The sequence below is a fragment of the Anabas testudineus genome, chromosome 6, assembly GCF_900324465.2.
Source record: "Anabas testudineus chromosome 6, fAnaTes1.2, whole genome shotgun sequence".
Classification (NCBI taxonomy): Eukaryota; Metazoa; Chordata; class Actinopteri; order Anabantiformes; family Anabantidae; genus Anabas; species Anabas testudineus.
In genome coordinates, this window is record NC_046615.1 from 15,996,496 (window position 1) to 16,015,412 (window position 18,917).

Sequence of the window (18,917 nt, forward strand, 5' to 3'; positions counted from 1 at the left end):
CTAGGCTATAAGATGGAGTGAAGGAGACAACAATCACTGAGATATTAGACACCATTTAAACCTACAGCACGAGATGTTACAACAGTTTAGCACTAAACAGCATTAAATGTCTGATTAAAGAGAAATTCCCAACCTTACTTCATATAGAAGTGTAAAAGCTGCTGTAATTAAACCACTAATATCTAAGACGCCTCTCAGTGAACTGGTAAACTGGGATGATGGTACAGTATGAATAATTTAATATGTTCTATGTTATGTTTTATTGCCTACGCTCTATTCTTCATTCTCTTAAATTTCTCTTACATGAAGATTAGAAACAAACCTGTTTGTAGTCTTACTGAAGGCCCATTATGTTCAGATGGAGAAATACATACTGTACCCACACTAACATAGAGTCAATTCACATAACTGTGACGTTCTGTATACACCACACCGCTGTGCGTACAATTCTTTATTTGTGTTGATAAATAATTCCCCTGAACACTGAGTCTTTATCAAAAACCACGACAGGAACTAAGTCATTAAAGCCAGAAACAAGGAAAGAAGCAAATTTCACAACACGTCTTTATGTATAAGAACTTTTTTTTTAATTTATAGTGAAAAGCTCCAGTGTAGGAAATGAATGTGCAAAACAGTCACACATCCATAAAATGAGCTCTTCCTCCCTGGTGCTACTTGATTTGCACCCAGCTTCTTCCTGCCCACTGTGCTAACAGCACTGAACCTAACGTGAGTCAGCCAAGTAGCATTGAATGAATTTAGCCAAACAAACGGCTCCATTTTCTACACAAAAAGTGTAAAGTTGTGCAGCACTTTGCTGCTTTTTTATCAGGCAGCAATGTGCTTAACCTTGGTGGATCAGAGCTGTGCTCCAGTTTCTCTGAAGCCAGCCAGGTAATCTCCCTGCACCTTAGCCCCATGTCACATACCTGTCAGGCTCAGAGTCCTGGCGAGTCTAAGCCCCCTCTCACCTGGGGGATGGAAAGAGCACAAGGGGGTGAAGAAACCTCCCAGCAAAAGAATAGGGATTTACTGAGTGCAATGACCAATGGGTCTTCACCAGCAGCGTTTAATGGACACCTGAGTGACACGCTTTATTAGCTCTGAAAAACACTATACAGACGGAAAAGGGGCTGGGGGGATTTCAGGATAGATTCGAGCATCCCGAGATGGGGCTGAGTGTACCCTTAACTTAACGCCTACCAAGCTGTGAGCCCGTCGGAGAGCCTGCTATCTGCCGAGACCAGCTTGTCAAATACATACCTTTTACCTCATTACCTGCTCAGCACAGCCATTATTGAGGGAAACAGGGTAAATGCAAGATAAGCACAAAGAATTCTTGGGCTGAGCACAAACAGCCGGCCTGCTTCCTCCTGATAAAAAGGAAGCGTCAGCACAGAGAGGCCCCTCAGCTTCCTGCTCTTTGTGAACTCTGGGGCTTCCAGCTGCCCCACACTTAGGTCACTCACCATTTCCTGGCCACTATGGAGACACGCAAGGGACAAAGGAATGCATGTGTGAAAATTACTGCATTATACAGTATTTTCTCTTGTGGTCACGCAAAAGAGCGACTAAAGCTGGGTTTATACACAACTCAAGGGGTTAACAGGACAGATAGCTGCCAGCAACTTTAATTTCTTCTGTGAAGTTATTATCAGTGAAGGCTGATAATGAACGACGAAGTAAAATCTTTTGTAGAAGTGTTAAAAACTAGCATACAACAAGAAACATATATTTGCTCCTGTTGAATTGTTGGATTTTATCTTGCACCCGGATGTACGTCCAGACACATATTTAATCTGATTGGATTTAGGAGGATTTAATCACGTTTCCCTCAAATACTTTACTTGTGTTAAAAAGCAACTAGTCCTATTGTTGAACTCAATTCTGTGCTATATTTTGGTCTTTTATTCACAACAGTGATTATCATAGTGAACACATGGCTTTGGGAGCTGTGTGTTACTAAAAATGAGAAGAATAATAATACATTTATAAATTAATTAATTAAGATTATATATATTGTAATAATTCAAAGAAAATACAGGTTATGGTGCATTTCTATGCAGTACTACTACTACTACTACTACTGTACAAGTACTAGAAGTAGAGGGTGCAATAAGATGACGCGATTCAAAACAAAACATATGTGAAGTGTGACATTTATGTTTGCTTCATAAGTCTGTATTAATCAGGAAACATACGTCCACACCCATTTTATTCATGTCTTCAGTGAAGTGGAAGCTTCAGCGAACATTAATCATGCACGTCATCAATAATTGGCTTAATCTGTTTCCACTGCCCTTTGTTGCATTTCGCTTTTATTGATACACCACCCTTTTGTCGTATTTTTTGAGGAGGCATCCGCTGGGTATGGTGATCATAACCCTTTAACAAACAGCTAAAAAAAACACAGTTTTACAGAGGCTGATTTATATGGCAGCACAGTTTTGATATGACCCGACCTTTAACTCAAAAACTCACTAGCTGGACATTCAGTGTTTACAGAAGACAGCGCTGTCATATATAACATACATCCTTGTGGCTTTTAAACAGCTGATGAAAAATACACCTTTCCCAGAGTAAATGATTTCTGTCAGCTCAAAAGCAAATTTCATTTTCTCATGTCTCCTGACAACAAAGATGCTGAACCCATTACGGACTGAACTCCCTGCATCACACACATTAAATGAAGGGTCCTCTAGCAATCGAAAAAAGCAATTTTCTCATTGAGCCAACAGATACTCCATTTAGTCCTGGGCTCTCTACGGACTGTTGCTGCCGTAGTGGGGCTGATACAGGGGAAAGCGAGTGTAGAGTGATGACCGAGCCTTGTTTTCCCTCTGCCTGGTTGCTCTGAACTCATTGATATGGATAGAGACATGCTCTGCAGGTTGAAAAAAGGGGGGAGTGAAAAAAAATGAAGGATAGACAGAATGGAGAAAAGTGAAAGAAATTAGAAATGATGAGATAATACAGAGGGCGGCAGACTGCGAAGGTGGAAGGAGGTTGTGATGAATCACATGTGTAAAATCAGAGCCAATGTTCATACAAACAGCCAGAAACACACCAGCCACACTTGCAGACACATCACTCCATATTAAGGGAATAGAGAAGAAGGTAAAGTGTGAGTACGAGAGGGGAAAAGGAGGGAAGAGACAGAAATCGGAGGCACCCAACCATGTGGAACCCACAGATTGATTAATTTCATGCTTTTAATGAGCAGTGCACTGCCAGGCAGGGCGGCATCAAGTCACTCACCCTGTCCCTCTCAGCAGGAGCTGCCATACACTGCAATTCACACTTTTCTCTCTCCGCCAAGAACCGGGTGGCGGAGGAGCAGTGAACTCACCACACACATATCCACACTGTCTCCATCTCACACTCCCTTTCCTATTCGTTTGTTTCTGCTGTTCACTTCGTCTCTGGCAGCGTGAACGTGTGATTAAGAGCAACACATTATCAGAGGCACTAATAAAATGAGAGCTCTGATCACCAGTGGCAAGTCTCACACCAGGTGTTCGGTGTCTGTAGGCGGAATAAATACCAACTTGGCTTAGCGGAGATTTGAATCCACTCAAACATGCTCCTTTCTAATTGCTATTCTCTGCGGTTTGCAGAGGAAACCAAATGCCTTGTTGCTGCTAACCTTTATTCCCTGTGCAAATTACACAGTAGGTTTATAAACCCTGTTGTTTGCATTTGTACTTGTATCCTGCAAACATCACTTCTGTGTCTGAGCAACTGAACTATTTCCGAACACTCATGTGAATCAAGCTGAGGAGAGAAAGGCTTCAGGCGGAGTTTAGTCATCCGTGTTGGCAGCTGTTCCGAAAGCATCAATACCACTGTTTCTTTTCTTCTTCTTCTTTTTGACAAGGCGAATGTTCACCCACAACACGGTGAACAAACATGCCTCTGTTTCCAGGTTTGTTTGCCCCTCTCTCCACAAAGTGTTAATTCCCATTTATTTACGACTGGGAGAAAAGCAAAGAGGCGGCAAAGGAACAAAGAGGTAGGCAGAGGAATAAAGAATAATCTTTACATGATGCAGCAGTATGGCTGTGAGCTCATTAATCATGACAGAAGCTGATTCAGTCTGTCCAAGCTGCTGAGGCGTGATGTGATTCTTCTCTCTCCTCCTTCCTGACACACTGTACCAGCCTGAGGGAGATGGAGAGCCGGAGAGAGCGGTTCTGACTTTAACTTGAGGCAAGAAAATCCAGCACTGCACGCTCACCTGGACACTGGTGTGAGTTAATGGGTCCCTAGGAGCCAATCTCCTTGGGCAAAATCTGATTAAATACTGGTTCCCAGCTGTTCGAGTAACTAGACAAATTGAGTTTTGTCTGTGCAAGTAGAAACTTAACTTTTTTACTCCACATCTGAACTTTTGCAGCATTTGGTCATGAATAAGCAGCAAACTTCCCTGCTCTGACTAAAATCAGTCTAAATTAGCGTGGTTAGCCTTTACTTGCAGTCACATGCTCGGTCAGAAATCCCCTTGAAAAAAACTAAACCTCATTGTGTCCTCTGGAGTCTGGAGTTTTCCTTCTCTGAGCTCCTGTATGTGTCCTGTTTGCTCCAGTGGAGATCTGACAGGAGGGGAAGAGGGATGAGGTGGTTTTGGATGATGCATCCCTTTGATTAATTCAAACTGACAGTGAACTCCTGCCCTACAGCAAAGGTAGCGCCGTCAGAGGCATCCATCTGGTGACCCCACTCATTTCTGCAGACAGCCTCCTCTTCGTTATGGCTGGACCCCCGTGGGAAGGATGCCAGCTTGGAGACTGACACACATCGCTCCAGATTGCCTCTGCTGTCACATTTCTCATCTTATAACCCTCTGTTATAGAGTAAAACTGCACTCAGTGCACATTTATAACCAGTGAATATTTACCGAGTGCATGATTCCTCTTTATTCCCTAAAAGGGAAATAAACGACTTGACCTCATGTTAACCCAAGACCACATGTAACAGCCTCACAATTACTAAAACAATCAGACTTTTGTCATTCACCTCTTATTTTATTTCTCTTTCAGTGTCTCAATTTGCAAAGATACTGCAGAAAAAGGCAACTTGCAACATGTACGATGCCACAAACTAAGCGCTGAATCAAACACTGCGCACAACATCGCGCATGAAACGCGCTGCTGAAGATGAACGAGCCCGATCATCAAGGTTACAGAGAGAGATTTAAACCTGTGTTCATTTATCTTTCATATCAACACACAGCATTTGAAGTTGGAGACACTTTTCCAGAGTGGGGACACGTTTCTTACCTCAAAACGCAGCTCAGTGCCGAAACCTCTGTGAGAAGCTTTTTTCCCTGCGAAAATGTCACTGATCAGTCTTTTTTTTTTTTTTTTTTTAAAGAACTGTTGGATGAAAAGTACTGAGATAAAACAAACAACAACAAAGATCTGTCGATCAGTGTCTGCGGAGCTGAATCGTGCCCTGCAGCGTCCGACTGGTAAAATCCACCGCTCCGAGATCTGGGATCCCAATTAGTAGAAGCATGCAGGAGTGAGAGGAGGATGGTGCGCAAACAGTTTGGTGAACTCACTGAGAGCCGAGCGGCTCATCCTGCAGCCTGCTCTGCTCCGGAGGGCGGAGACTCTGCACCCACAGACACGCCTCGGGTTTACCTCTATTGTGACTGGAGTGGAAAACGCAAACTCAGTGTTGTTTTGGAAGCAAAGCTCATTTAATGGGCTTTCAGAAAGTGGGATTTAAAACATGCATTTTAAAGATAACTCTTAAACTCTTCATCATAATTTAGACCTAATTATAATTAGATGCGTCAGGAGTCATTAGCAGACGTGTGTTTTAATGCATCTTAGTGTATGGTCTTATTTGTTTATTTAGTTTTGTGCACACAAACAGCAGTGGATTTACTAATCCCAGAGGGAAAATTGGAATAACTTTGTTTAAACTAATATAAATAATCAATATCTGTTACTAAGAATACAGAAGATGGTGGATACAGTAAACAGCAGTGATTGAATGACATTGTAATGATTATTTGAACCCAATCCTAAGGTTGATTATTATCATTCTTATTTAATTATGACATTGTAAACAAAAGAAGCTCATACTCGTCACCACCCGTTAGCTCAGCATAAAGGTCATTTAAAGTGACAACCTGGGGTCATAAGAAGCCCGGCTCAATCCAAACGGTGTCCCAGCTCCTCCACTAGTGAGCCGCACTAATTAACAGGTTTGTTGGGGATACGTCCCAGACAAGTTAATCCCTGAAGTCCTGTTGTCGTGTGCTTTAAAGACTGTTTTCCCTTTTCAGGCCTTTGTGCTGAGTTAAGTTGTTGCTGGCAGTGGTATGTAACTAAACTACACCTAACAACTGAGTCATTACCATTAATCTATTCTCACCCAACATCATAAACAGTTTACATAATGGATGTATGCGTACTTTGTTTTCAGAAACAAATCATCTTCACTTCATGGACTGCCAGTCAGATGAGGGTAATGGCTATTTTTAGCTATTTGTGATAGAAAACTACATTTTTGCAAGTTTCATTTTCTTTCCAAGTTTTCCTAGAAGTGTCTGACTTGAACATAAAAACATGGAGGAAGTCGACATCTTCTCACTACACAGTTCCCCAAATGATCACTTTGGGGAAAACTAATGAAAACACTGAATAAATTAAAAAACTAGCTGCTTGAGGAACGTATCCTAAGGGTCAAACTCAAATCAGTTTCTTTCTGGAGGAACAATCTCAACAGTGTTTTTGATCGGAGCAACAGATAAACAACATCTCTCACATAGACAGCTGATAGAGTTTGTTTGGCCCTTGTTAATTATTCATGCTGTGTGCCTCTCTCACAGCCAGAAAACAAGACAAGTGCTTTTGTTTGGGGTTTAGAGGGGGTAAGAGAAGGCCTGAAGTGTTTTCTCTCTGTGCTCCTCGTGTCACCAAATCTGCTACAGATGGAGAGCAAGATAAGAGCTCCAGAGACTGATCTTTTTGCCTTCTCTCTAAGGTCGTGACACTGACATTCCCAGTGGCATACGTGATACTTACAACCCCCAGTCTTCTTGTGTTTTCTCTTGATCCCTTTCTTATTGGCCCTCAGAATCCCTCTGCAGTTTTTCTGAAGTCGAGCATAAACGACAACCAGCAGCTTAAAGGCAAGTTTAAAACAGAATAGGAGAGAGATTAGCTTATAAAGATTGGATTCAAAGAGTCGTTAGGAGCTCGGTGAAGACGACGGGCCTCCGTCTGCAAATGAAAACTATCACAGGAATGACTTGGCTGCCAGGAGAACAGCTGTGAGGTATTTTCTTTTTGGCTCCTTGGATATTTTCAGAGGGCTCAGAGAGTAAAGAAAGGCTGAGGTGGATCACTGACTAAACAGCCTCCGCCCACGTCTTTGAGCGCTCACTTGGATCACTGGTCCTCTCTTCAGAGCTTGACACAGCTCAGTTCACTGATCATGTGTTTTTCTTAGCTAATCAGTGATTAATCAACTAATGCGATAATCTGTGGTCCTCGGGATGTAGCGATGCAGCAGACGAGCCGATGCACAGCTTCAAAATGAGCTCAGAGTCTCAGGTTTTGACCTTTTTAGAGATGGTCCAAGTCACTTCACAGGAATCTTATGAGGAAACACTTCAAAGTGACTCATTCAAGAAAAGATTTTTACAAAAGCTGAGACGGACTGAAATGAAACCCTGGGATTCTGTTTTCTTTCCAAACTCCAAATATAGACATTTGAGGTAGCTCTGATGAGGCAATGGAAGGTTTAGCTCTTAGTGAATATGTTGAAGTGTAGGGAGTTTGGATTGGTTGCCGTGTTCATTACATGTACGAAAATCATTTGAAACACATTTTTTTCTGGTGTGATGTGATGTGATGTACGCTCTATTTGTTCCTCCTCCATCCAAGCCGCAGGCTATACAACATACTCTTATGTCTATGTTAATCACATAATACACAACCACTGATAGGCGGACTGTTCTAGCTCACAGGCCGCTCCCCGTATGCACATTCTTATCACACACAAACCCAGTTAATTCAATTTACACAGCTCGCGCTTCAGTTTCACACACATAGCATCGTACCGCACGCTATCTCATTAAACAGGCCAGGGCTATGCTTCACAAGCTCGCACAAAGTGGGACTTATTGTTGTGCACACGCATGCACTCAGGGGATGTAGTCTTAAGGAATTTCCCTGGCAACAGTATAGGGGTAATTCAATATTTCATTTTGTGGTAATGTGATGCTACACTGTTTTGTAAATGTTTTTTTAATGTGTAAATATTTAGTTCCAGTAAACAAAGAGTGTAATTTCACTGTTCTGTGGTTCTCGCATGAAGACAGGTTTGAAATTGAATCAAAGCTCATTTTCCTTTGCAACAAATCATCTTCTTTTCTAATAATACTGACATGCAAGATTAGCTTTTCCCCTGAAGTATAGATGAGACCATTTATACCAGTATGGTATTTTTATGCAACAGTAAACACTGGACTGTTTCTTTTAATTCAATAAAACTAATTATTTTCTCAGTTAATCATTTAGTGAACAGTCAAAAACTCCAAAATATTCTGTTTACAATAACAACAAAATGGTTAAAGCCGTATATCCTCACACTGAAGGAGCTAGAACTAGTTAATGTTTAGCATTTATGTTAAAGATATTAATAGTTAATCATAATAGTTGTTGAATTTTCCATCCAACAATCATTAAACCACCTGACAACTTGTTTTGGCTTTAGGCGTACAGCTAATTTAGAACGTGTCCAACACCTGAAAAACTCATGCTAACCGTGTTTGTTTAATCATTTATGGGGACTTGTGCGGGAACAAGTTCTTGGAGATGAGCCATAGTGACTTCCTTGCTCATTGATGACAGGACAAGACTCCAGGAAGTCATTACATCCTGTCACAGTTTGCCAAGAAATGCTTCCAGCATGCCACTCCCTGCCTAAACTTGTTGGTTTAAAATTTCATTTCAAGCTCATTCTTTAAATATAAGTTTATCGTGGGAGTCAGATATGCCCGCGAGGATTAAAAAAGGCAATTAAAAAATGATTTAGCAACTTTAAAAAACTAAATAGAGCAGAAATCACAGTAGGATCAGTTACAAGCACTGATGATTGCTGCTTTGACTAATTTATCTTTGAATTTTAATTTCTTTTGTTGAACAAACAAATCTGCAGTGGTTTTGTTTCCAGCTGTGCAGTTTGCCTCCCACTAATCTGATAAATGTAAAATCCCTAAGACTCAGAGAGATATACATATACGCAGATACACATGCATTGATGGTGAACACACTCTTGCAGCCTCAATCTGTCAGGGGGCATCAGCCAGTGCCCAGGGGAAACGTGCCACATGTCACAGGCCTAGGATCAAAATGTGAGATGGGGTGGGGACGGGTAAGACGTATCTCCTGGGTTCCCTGTAGGGGAACCAAACACACATATCAACATTTGTTACGGCTGCAGAGCAGGATTTCTGTCTTTAATTTTCCATTTTAATGTCTGAGTCATAATTTGCCTTTACAGAATGTAACTTTTGACGCTTTTGGAAAATACAGTAGTTCTTCTTAACCAAGGGACAGAAACCTCACTCAAGCAAAGATTTCTGCTTAGCAATTTGTCTGAGCCATCATTTAAATTAGCGTGCTTTCACGTGAAATCGTCTGTGCATTCGTGCATCTACATCTGTCGCATAGCCAACCTGATAGAGAGGCAACACAAGAAGGTGATAATAGAAAAACTCCTCCACTCCTAAGCTGGAAGGTAATGAATCATCTTTATTTGGAAACATATTCATCTTAACAACTCCGGTGGTAATGCTGTTTGTTACCTGGCTGTAACCTAGCAACAAGCCCCTGACGCCGTTTAGAGGAATAATTGAACAAATCTGTAGGAAGAGGCGTAAAGAAGAAAATCAGAGCATTAACACGCTAAATCTGGAATTAGAAAGTATCTTTAATGTTTTTTTTATTGAGGCTTCACTGGGCTGTGATCCACTTTAGCTACTTCACTGTTTCTGTGTGCATTCTCCAGCATTAAAAACACCTGTAGGCAATCTAGTGAATAGGCTTTCCTCCACCTTAGTAATTACAGATGTCTACCTGCTGCAGCACAGTCAGTGACAGGAGCCGGAGGTTACAAAGGAGAGTGAAGGAAGAAGAGTGGGAGGGAAAGTGAAGGAGTGTCAAGATGTGTGTCAGTCTGCCCAGACATTTTAGACACTTCCCCTTTCAGGAATTCACACTGCTCGGTCGGAGCTTAACCAACCCGCGTAAAAAATAACATGCACACACGGCTCTGTGGCTGCAGGGCGAGAGTAAATGGAGAGTGTAAAGATGGAAACGACTGCACTATTTTTGCCCTCGCTCCCTCTTTATGTACAGTAAGTGTGCTATCCACTCCCCCCACCCCCCTTGCGGGCAGCCATTACTTTGCTGTCTTGCAGTGATAGGCCAAGCGTAGCTGAACTCCCTCCATATACTGTACCTCCCAAGAGAATGAACTGGCTAGTGAACGGGGGAAAATAGGCCAAAGAAGCCACCACAGCACCCCCTCCTTCTTCAGAAATGTGATTCACTAGGTGGGAACAATCCATTCGTGTGTCACACAGAAATCTTCCTGTGTTTCATTTGTTTATCTCACATTGATCATCAAATTTTTAACTACTATATTTTTTTTATTTTACTCACTCAGTTAATTAAGGTGCTTCATAATAACGTCAAGTTTAATATTTACAGGTCTAAAACTGAGACACTTTCTGTCAGAGGTCTGTGGTTGCATGTGCAGCACAAGCTTGTAGCTCTGTGGTTACTGGTCTAGCTCACACACATTTTCTGGTCTGGGAGACTTGGAAGGTAAAATTGTAGGATACAAAAGGCTTTTAAAATGAATTATGATTTATGGAGTGCAGCATTGTGGCCCAGTACACTGTAAAAAGATGTAAGCTGATTAAAAAGAGAAATAGAAAACACACAACAACAGCATACTTTACATCCACACCACCAAATCTACAGAATCAATTATGATGTGATGGCTGTTGTGTGTCTGCACATACGTTCCCACTGAGTTGCTAAGCTCACTAAGAGTGCTTAAACTTTACTGGCTACTTCGCATTAAATAAGCTGAATGCAAACAAACACAGTAAGCTTCCAATGTGAGGACAGAACGACTGCTAGAAATCACATGGTATAAAGAGCAATGCATTCAAGAGCATGTGTAGTATACACATTTTTATTTTTTCTTATGTTCCCCTACTGTTAAAGTAAATGTTTATTTCTTTATTTTCCACAGAAGCTCTACAGATTATTTTTTTGCTGTTGCAGCTGCTTTTCTACCAGAGGTTGTATAAAGACAATATGCAGCTGGCTTTTGTCAACTTAGCGGTCGGGGACAATAGGAAGGACTGAAGTGAACATTAGCCACTGTCAAGGCCAGCGCTGGTTTTATTATTATCAAAGGACATTATCTTGACATAATGCAACTTATAATAACATGCATCATATACTGTCTTTAAATTACAAGACAGTATAGTGAAATTTATGATTTCAGATATTAAACTCTTGAGATTTCTAGGGTACAGGCACCACATGATGCAAAACACATACAACCTAAGAAACAAAAGCCAAGACATTAACTTAATGTAATGAAACAGAAGAGGTTTAACAATTACAACCCACTGACAGATAGAAATAACTAAATCAGGAGAACCTTTTCACAAAATCACCTGAATCGATTTTCAGACACTTGACTTGTGTGTGGTACAATGCACACAAGGAAAAATATTATGCTCCTTGGAAACACATCTCTCTAGAAACAGAAAGCTGCAGGTGAATTCAAATCATTTTAAGTAACAGGTGTTGGCGTATTACCAAGAAGTATCGGTTCTTGATGTTTTACAGAAGATCTGTGGCCGGTCTGCAGATGCCTGGATGTCTGGTTTTAGAGCTTTTAACTGCAGATCACTAACTCGCTGTGGAAACAACACCGTCATGGTGCTCACTGCTTTTTTCTCCCTCCAGCCTGTTGAAGACCTTGTTGACCAGGATTAATGTGACTGTAGTTTGAATTTGGGTCTTTAAGGATCACAACTCTTGCTACTGTCCTCTTTCACCACTGTGGTTGTTTTGTAATGTCCTACAAGCCGATAATGTTGTTCCCAGAGTTTATTTTGGGCCTTCTACACTTTACTCTGCAGCATTTTTACAGATGCCCAGGTAATTTGCTGCTTCCCTACAGAACTACTATACAAAAATGAAATATGGATGCAGCTTGAGATCAACTTCAGCAGCATCCAGTCTCTTGAATCAACTTTGGGGATGTTTCCCTGCCAACTCCTGCTTGGATACCAACACTTCCTTAGCAACTGCATGGCCAGAGGCTATATATGTGGATTTAACGCTGACAGGAGCTGCAGGACTCAGCTGTTGATGGAACACAGTTATCCTTTTCCTCATTACTGTCTGCTCCATGTGAGATTGGCCAGGCCTGAGAGAAACCATCAGGGACTGTGTGTGTGTGTGTGTGTGTGTGTGTGTGTGTCTGTGTGTGTGTGCACAGTGTGACCAATAAGGTGAACCAGCCTGCTCCTTTGAAACACCTGTTCAATCCTCTGAACATACAAACAAAGGATTTTTTCCTCATCACACTCCAGATGTCATCAGATATGGATGTAAACACAACTGCATGAGATTTTTTTTTTATTTTCTTTTTTCAAACACACTTAAAGTGCCAGAACTTGCATGTTGCTTCCAGTTGGTCAAAAAAAGTCAATTATAATTGAACATTTTTATAAAAGATCAGGACATTTCAGTCTCTGCATGCTTGTCTCTGAATTCAGTTTTCTCTTTGTAACACCACCCTGCTGCTGCATCTGCCAAATGTACTGTATATCATTGGTAATGAGCAATAAATAAAACCAAAGAATGATGTATAATAAACAAGCACATAAAGATACTTGACATTTATTTTGGTCAAATGAAGACAGTGATTACAGTTTGGTCGTCAGCTTTTGCTGGGAAGGTCATGACACCAACAAGTTTGTCAAACAAAGACAAAGGATGAACAAGCAATAGACATTCATTTGTCCACCAGGGCAAAGACGATCCCCTATTATGTGTGAGTGATGTGGCACATTAATTTACTGATAAATCTGAGTCTCATTATTTGAAGATGTGATAACTGTTCAAAGATAATCCGGGTGATTGATTGGAATGGTCTGTCGTGAGAAACTGAGACAATGTGGTGTAATCATTCCCGAGGAAGGACAAGACAAGGTGAAAGTGATGAGCCCGATTAAACATTTAACCTTGAAGCACCATCAGCGGGTGATGAGTCAAATCTCAGCCAATGAGCTCACAGTATCAGCTGTGAAATATTGTCACATCAAAGACCTATTTCAAGATCCATCTGTTGCAGCATCAAAGAGCAAATGGCAAACATGTCACAGGCCATGTGAGACGGAGGACTTAATGAAAAAGGGGAGAGCAATAAGGGAATAAAAGCAAATAGGAAGGGAAAAGCAGCAGGTTCGCTCTTATATTCCTCTTCTTGTCAAAACACAGCAGGTGGTTTCAGGGGGAACTCCTGAGTGACATGTTTCATATAAAAGCTAATTTGGAAATCAGAAATCCAAGCCCATCAGGGGAGAACCGAAGCCTTTGTCAGTTCATAGTGTACATATTCCTAATAAATAAGATCCAGTTCTTTGATGTGATATTTATGTACCCTTAGGATGAATGTTCAATTTGCTCTAACTGTGTGATTCCACTCAGAAACTGACAGATACATAAAACTTAAAAGTCAGAGGTGGAATAGACGAATACTGCTTCTATAAAAAAAAGCCATCTGTTCTGATCATTCAAACCTTTACAGGAAGTCTTCCTGTACAGTAAATACTGTATGATCCAGCAGCTCACCTTGCATTAAGAGCTTCCAGCTCAGCTGTGTGGTTCTTAAATTAAATAGTTTACACTTAAGTAAAGTGCATTTTTTATCCAGTGCCAATAATACAGATGCACAGTGTCACATCCTCTTGTAGGGGATGTGACAAACTGCACATTTACAAATTACTGCTTGTTTTCTTTTAGACTACTGGTCAAAAGATGACACCCACAAGTCAGACTCAGGAGTGAAGGGACATATTGTGACTACACTGATCCATCCTTTCTGTATGACATGGGGATTCAAGAAGAAGTGACACATGCAGGCAGCATATTAGCTGCACTTCGCTGACTTTTCAGAGCATGAGGTTCATGAAGTTTTTTTTTTATACGTCAAAAATGTTCCACCCAGGAATGAGGTGAAATGGTCTGTTGAAAGAGTCATCCAGTCATCAAGTCCCAATACTTTCAGCCACAAGAACATAAATAGATATTTTTTATAAAAGCACCAAATCTAGAAAATCTGAATGAGGATTTGGCTTTCTTTATTTTTTGTAATGACTTACATTAAGATCCCATCTGGTAAGATCATCACCACCCTCCATACATGACGTATTCTTGGCGAGGTGCACAGCAAAGGCTTCCAGCATCGTGCGGGACGCCTGTCACCTTCATTTTGAAAACATAAATTTAGTGTGTGTTCTCTCCGACACAGACTATTATGACAAAGGGTGTCATTCCTGAAATCAAAACACTTCTCAGAGACCATCAGCGTCTGCACACTCCTAGCTTTGCTGCTGGAAGAATTTATCCTCAACCGCCTTATAATTACATTCCCATTTGTACATTTATATATATATATATACATATATATATACATATGCATCTCAGACACAACTCTACTCATGTAGACAGTGGGTCAAATGTTGTAAACTCTCTGTCTGTAGAATAAATAATAATAAATAGTCCAGCTCTGAAGACAATACCAGGACAATTGGCAGAGCTCCTGTTGTTTGAAATAAGTTGAAAGGACTTTTCTGTTAAGTGAAAGGCAGGATAGACAAGAGACTCAGACCACATCCTCTATTCACCTCATTCCCTGTGAACCCTCTTCTAATGGCTATTTAATTCATAGTACTAACGGATTATCAAAGCCATTTAAATTAGTCATTATGGAGAGGATAGATTGTGAGACAGCCATGGGAGGTGGGTCACGTTAACCAAAAGGCTTGGGGAAAAGATGAGGAAAGCATGCAAATGAAATATAAAAGGGAGGATTTTTCTTCTCTCTTTAGATTCCACCGGCTCATCTTGTGATTTAATCTGCTATAAAGCTGAGCCCACTGTGGGAAGCCCTCAGGGTGGAGGCGCTTTCCTACACTTTTACCAGAAATAATGTTACAGATTGAAGGAAAACTTAAAAGAAAGAGGAGAAACAAAAGAGGATGTGTGCATTAGAGAACAAAGCTGGGGAGAGAAGTGGGGGAGCAAGGTGACTGGAGTCTGTACACAGGTAGTAAAGGAGCCGGTAAAATACCGTAGATCTCTAATATCACAGTAAATTGACAGGGTGACCTTGTAGCCAGTAAATGAAAAACTAAGAAAGGGAACGCTACATAGCTGTGCTAGATCCAGACTGTTTCCAGAATAGACACCTGGAAATAGCAGATATTTTTTAAATGATGGTTATAGTACTTGAGTGTGCGTTGCTTTGTCAGGGCTGTGCAACAGCACAATTTTGGAGCACCACTGGAGATGAGAGTACGATTTAAATGTATATTAAACACATTAAAAGTCACATTTGTGTGTTACATTAAACTCCAACACTATTATTCCTATGTGTGAGGTTTAATGGATGCTGAATGATGCACTCGTGCTTCCACACATGAGCACCACAGTCACAAATGTCTGACACAGACCACTTCATCAGCTCATGTCTCTGCTCGCCACAGGCCACCGGCTCGCCTCCACCGTGAAAATATCTTCCAAACCATATAAATATTTATGTCCATTAATAGTAAAGAGGCAGCACGAGTAGATGCATAATGCTTTGTGCTGGTCTTATTTTCGAAGGAGATGCACTTCAACTGCCACGACATCTCTGTCACCATGACAACAGAGTTCAGCAAGCGAACCATGCAGGACTTGGCCCCCGTCACTTTGCTCAGACAGAAGTAGCCTGATTCTCAGAGAGAGGGTAAACAATATGCGCAATAAGTGCACTCCAGCAGCTATATGCATGTTAATGTTAACTTGTAGTTACTTAAACATCACAAGGACTCGTGTTTTTTTTTTTTATTTCTTTTGAAGAGACAGCGTGCACGACGTGCTTCAGTGTGACCTGATGTCAAAATGTGGATATGAACACGATCAGATGATCTCAGGCTGTTTCTAGACATTGTTACCAAATAGCAGGAGCCACACAGAATACTTTGACCATATAAAGATGTGGACGCTTACGAGAAAAGCAGATGTGAGGAATTACAAGCTATCGCATTCACATTCCACAGGCCAGTGTGTGCCTGGGTCCAAATCCAAAACATTGTCTTAACAAGGAGCCCGAGAATAATTGTCCTGTTGCTGTCAGATGTTAGTTGATGGGGGAAGGGTGACAGCATAATTATACACACTCACTCCTATAAACAAACAAATAATTTCACTCTTACTTTGTCTTACACAAACACACACACTCACGATGTTCCTGGTGCTGTGGGTTCAGATTATTGAAGTTTCCTCAACATGGACTTGATTTCTCTTTGCACTGACACCTCTTCTGGGAGTTGTGACGGTTCTGGGATATAAGATGGATCTTTTGCAGCCACAGCTGGTGGATGGGAAACAAATGAAAGACAGAAAGCACAGATAAAGCTGAGACGTGTGTCAGGAAACAGAAGCGCAGGGTTATTAGAGTGTGTGTTGAACACAGCAGCTCTGTGAGGGATTAGGAGGCTGAGCAGTAGGAGTGATTTGCTCCAGAGAGAACAGCTTACTTACTCTCTGCTTTCAAGGTAACACGGCTTTCACTTCCAGACTCTGAATGCATGCATATGCAGATTCAAAGTGGCTCCTGCAAGATTAAGAAGGATGTTTGCTCATTGCGTGAAGTAAAAACGTAATATCTCCCACCAGAAGACAGAGCTGCAAAGTTGAGTTTTTAACTGAAGACAAAGGTTTTTGAGAGGAGGCTGCATCATTCACTTAGTCAGTTTCAGGTGATAAGAGTTTCTCTGTAATGACAAGAGCCTGTGTCTTAAACTGTCGTCACATTTTCTACCTGAGAAATAATGTTGTGAGGGAAGCAGGGTCAAAGTTAATTTTTTGTAGGATCTTTCAAACACAGTCGCAACAGAAAATGCTTTATGTGATGCAGAGAATGCATTGGGATCACATTTAAAACATAATAAACAAGATCAAATTAAAAAATCAAATCCACCCACTGAAAGAAAGAGGACCAAAAATACATCATAATAACATAGTTTATTTAAGTGCACAGCTAAAATAAATGAATGAGTTCTCATCTAGAAAAGAGCTAAACAAAATACTGTCTATTGGGTCTGTGTGCAGTATAGAAGCTGCAGTTTAATCATGTTTTTGGCTCAAACTTGAGACTTAATTAGCTGAATGTTTCCTGAAGATCTCAGTGACCTACTTGGTTTGTACTCTTCAAGCTTATTAGAAATGTATTTTGGCCTTAGAATGATGAAACAATTTATAAACAAGCAGCAGCTGTTTAAAGTCTCTGCTATGAGCAACATGGGAGCCAATGCGTTTAAGTAAATAGGACAGATTTAGAGCCTGATTTACTGAAGTTTGTGCTTACAAAAACGTTCCAGCTTGATGACCTGCGTCTTCCAAATGAGCAAAATAGCAAACGCAGTGGATTTAGCACCTTTGACTTCATAAATAAGCAAAAGGAGGCGTTTTTGCCCAAGTGTGCAAAATACATGAATTGAGCACACACAATGTGGTTTATCAAGCCTGAAAGCCTTTGCAGTGGCTGTGATCGCGTCTGTATTTAGTATGTTTGAAAGGCAGGTGCAATCTGCTTGAGCACAGATGGCTGCTGTTATTCGGGCAAAGAGGAGGCATTGAAGAAATGAAAGAATGGTTCAAAAACACGTGCTTGCCACTTATGTTAATGTATTTTGAATGATGGAGAATGTTTTTTTTAGAAAGATAGGATCTGTCCAGCGATCCAGATTCGGAGTGGTTGGGTGACAAGTCAGTAGTGACAAGAAGGAGCCACACAATACCTGCAGAGTCTAACGTCGTGTAACTCTGCATTTCCTTGAGTCAGGGTCATTCCAGCGTACTGTAGCTGTTGCTACTACGATCTCCCAAAGTAGGTTTCATGCGTGTTGTCCCAAGTCCCGAAATCATGGCTGCAGAGAATGGGCCGTTACACATTTGTGTGCACTCAGGACACACTGTACCTCCACCAAGCTTGTGCCTGTTTGTTGATCATGCATTTTTTCTAGTAGGTCACCTGCAAAACACCCACCAATAAGTGAAACGTACAATTTTCAAGATTACATGTATGATTTAGGGACTGTTTTTTATTTTGCACACAACACAAGTGCACATTTTACCTCTCTGGGACTAAACCTACAATTGTCCAGTCAAAAACCCAAGCTAAACTACTGGTTAGCTAAACTAGTATTGTATTTATTAGTATTATTGTTATCATCTGAGACGGCATCATGCCCAATGATTTCTTTGTTTATCAATAACCATTTCCACACAAGCTTTGCCTGGTGTTTGACACCAATTTGTAATGTCTACCTATTAAAGGTGATGTTATTTCATCAGACAGCAGCCCCCCCCCCACTGGGTAGTAGACAGAGACCCCATGTAGAGACAAAGTAGACAAGGGTGTGAATAAAGACCAGCCAGCCTGCAGTGACAGCAGGACGTTCCCGTACACACAACCCTGAACATCTAAAACTGTGGGAACCCCGGAAAGCTGGAGGGGAGGGTGAAGGCTCTTAGAGGGGGGTCTCAGCTGTGCCTGAGGACAGTGAGACTGCAAAATCCAGGCCG

The 18,917-nt window shown here is 41.1% G+C and overlaps 1 protein-coding gene across 1 annotated transcript in view; it reads right to left on the minus strand.

Moving 5' to 3' along the window:
* Positions 1-5,559, minus strand: part of tspan18b (tetraspanin 18b) — a 30,478-nt gene extending 24,919 nt beyond the window's left edge. Inside the window, exon 1 of the mRNA XM_026364591.1 lies at positions 5,280-5,559. The gene's annotated coding sequence lies outside the window, so the exon portion shown is untranslated. The remainder of the gene's footprint in view (positions 1-5,279) is intronic.
* Between the last annotated feature and the right edge of the window lie 13,358 nt (positions 5,560-18,917).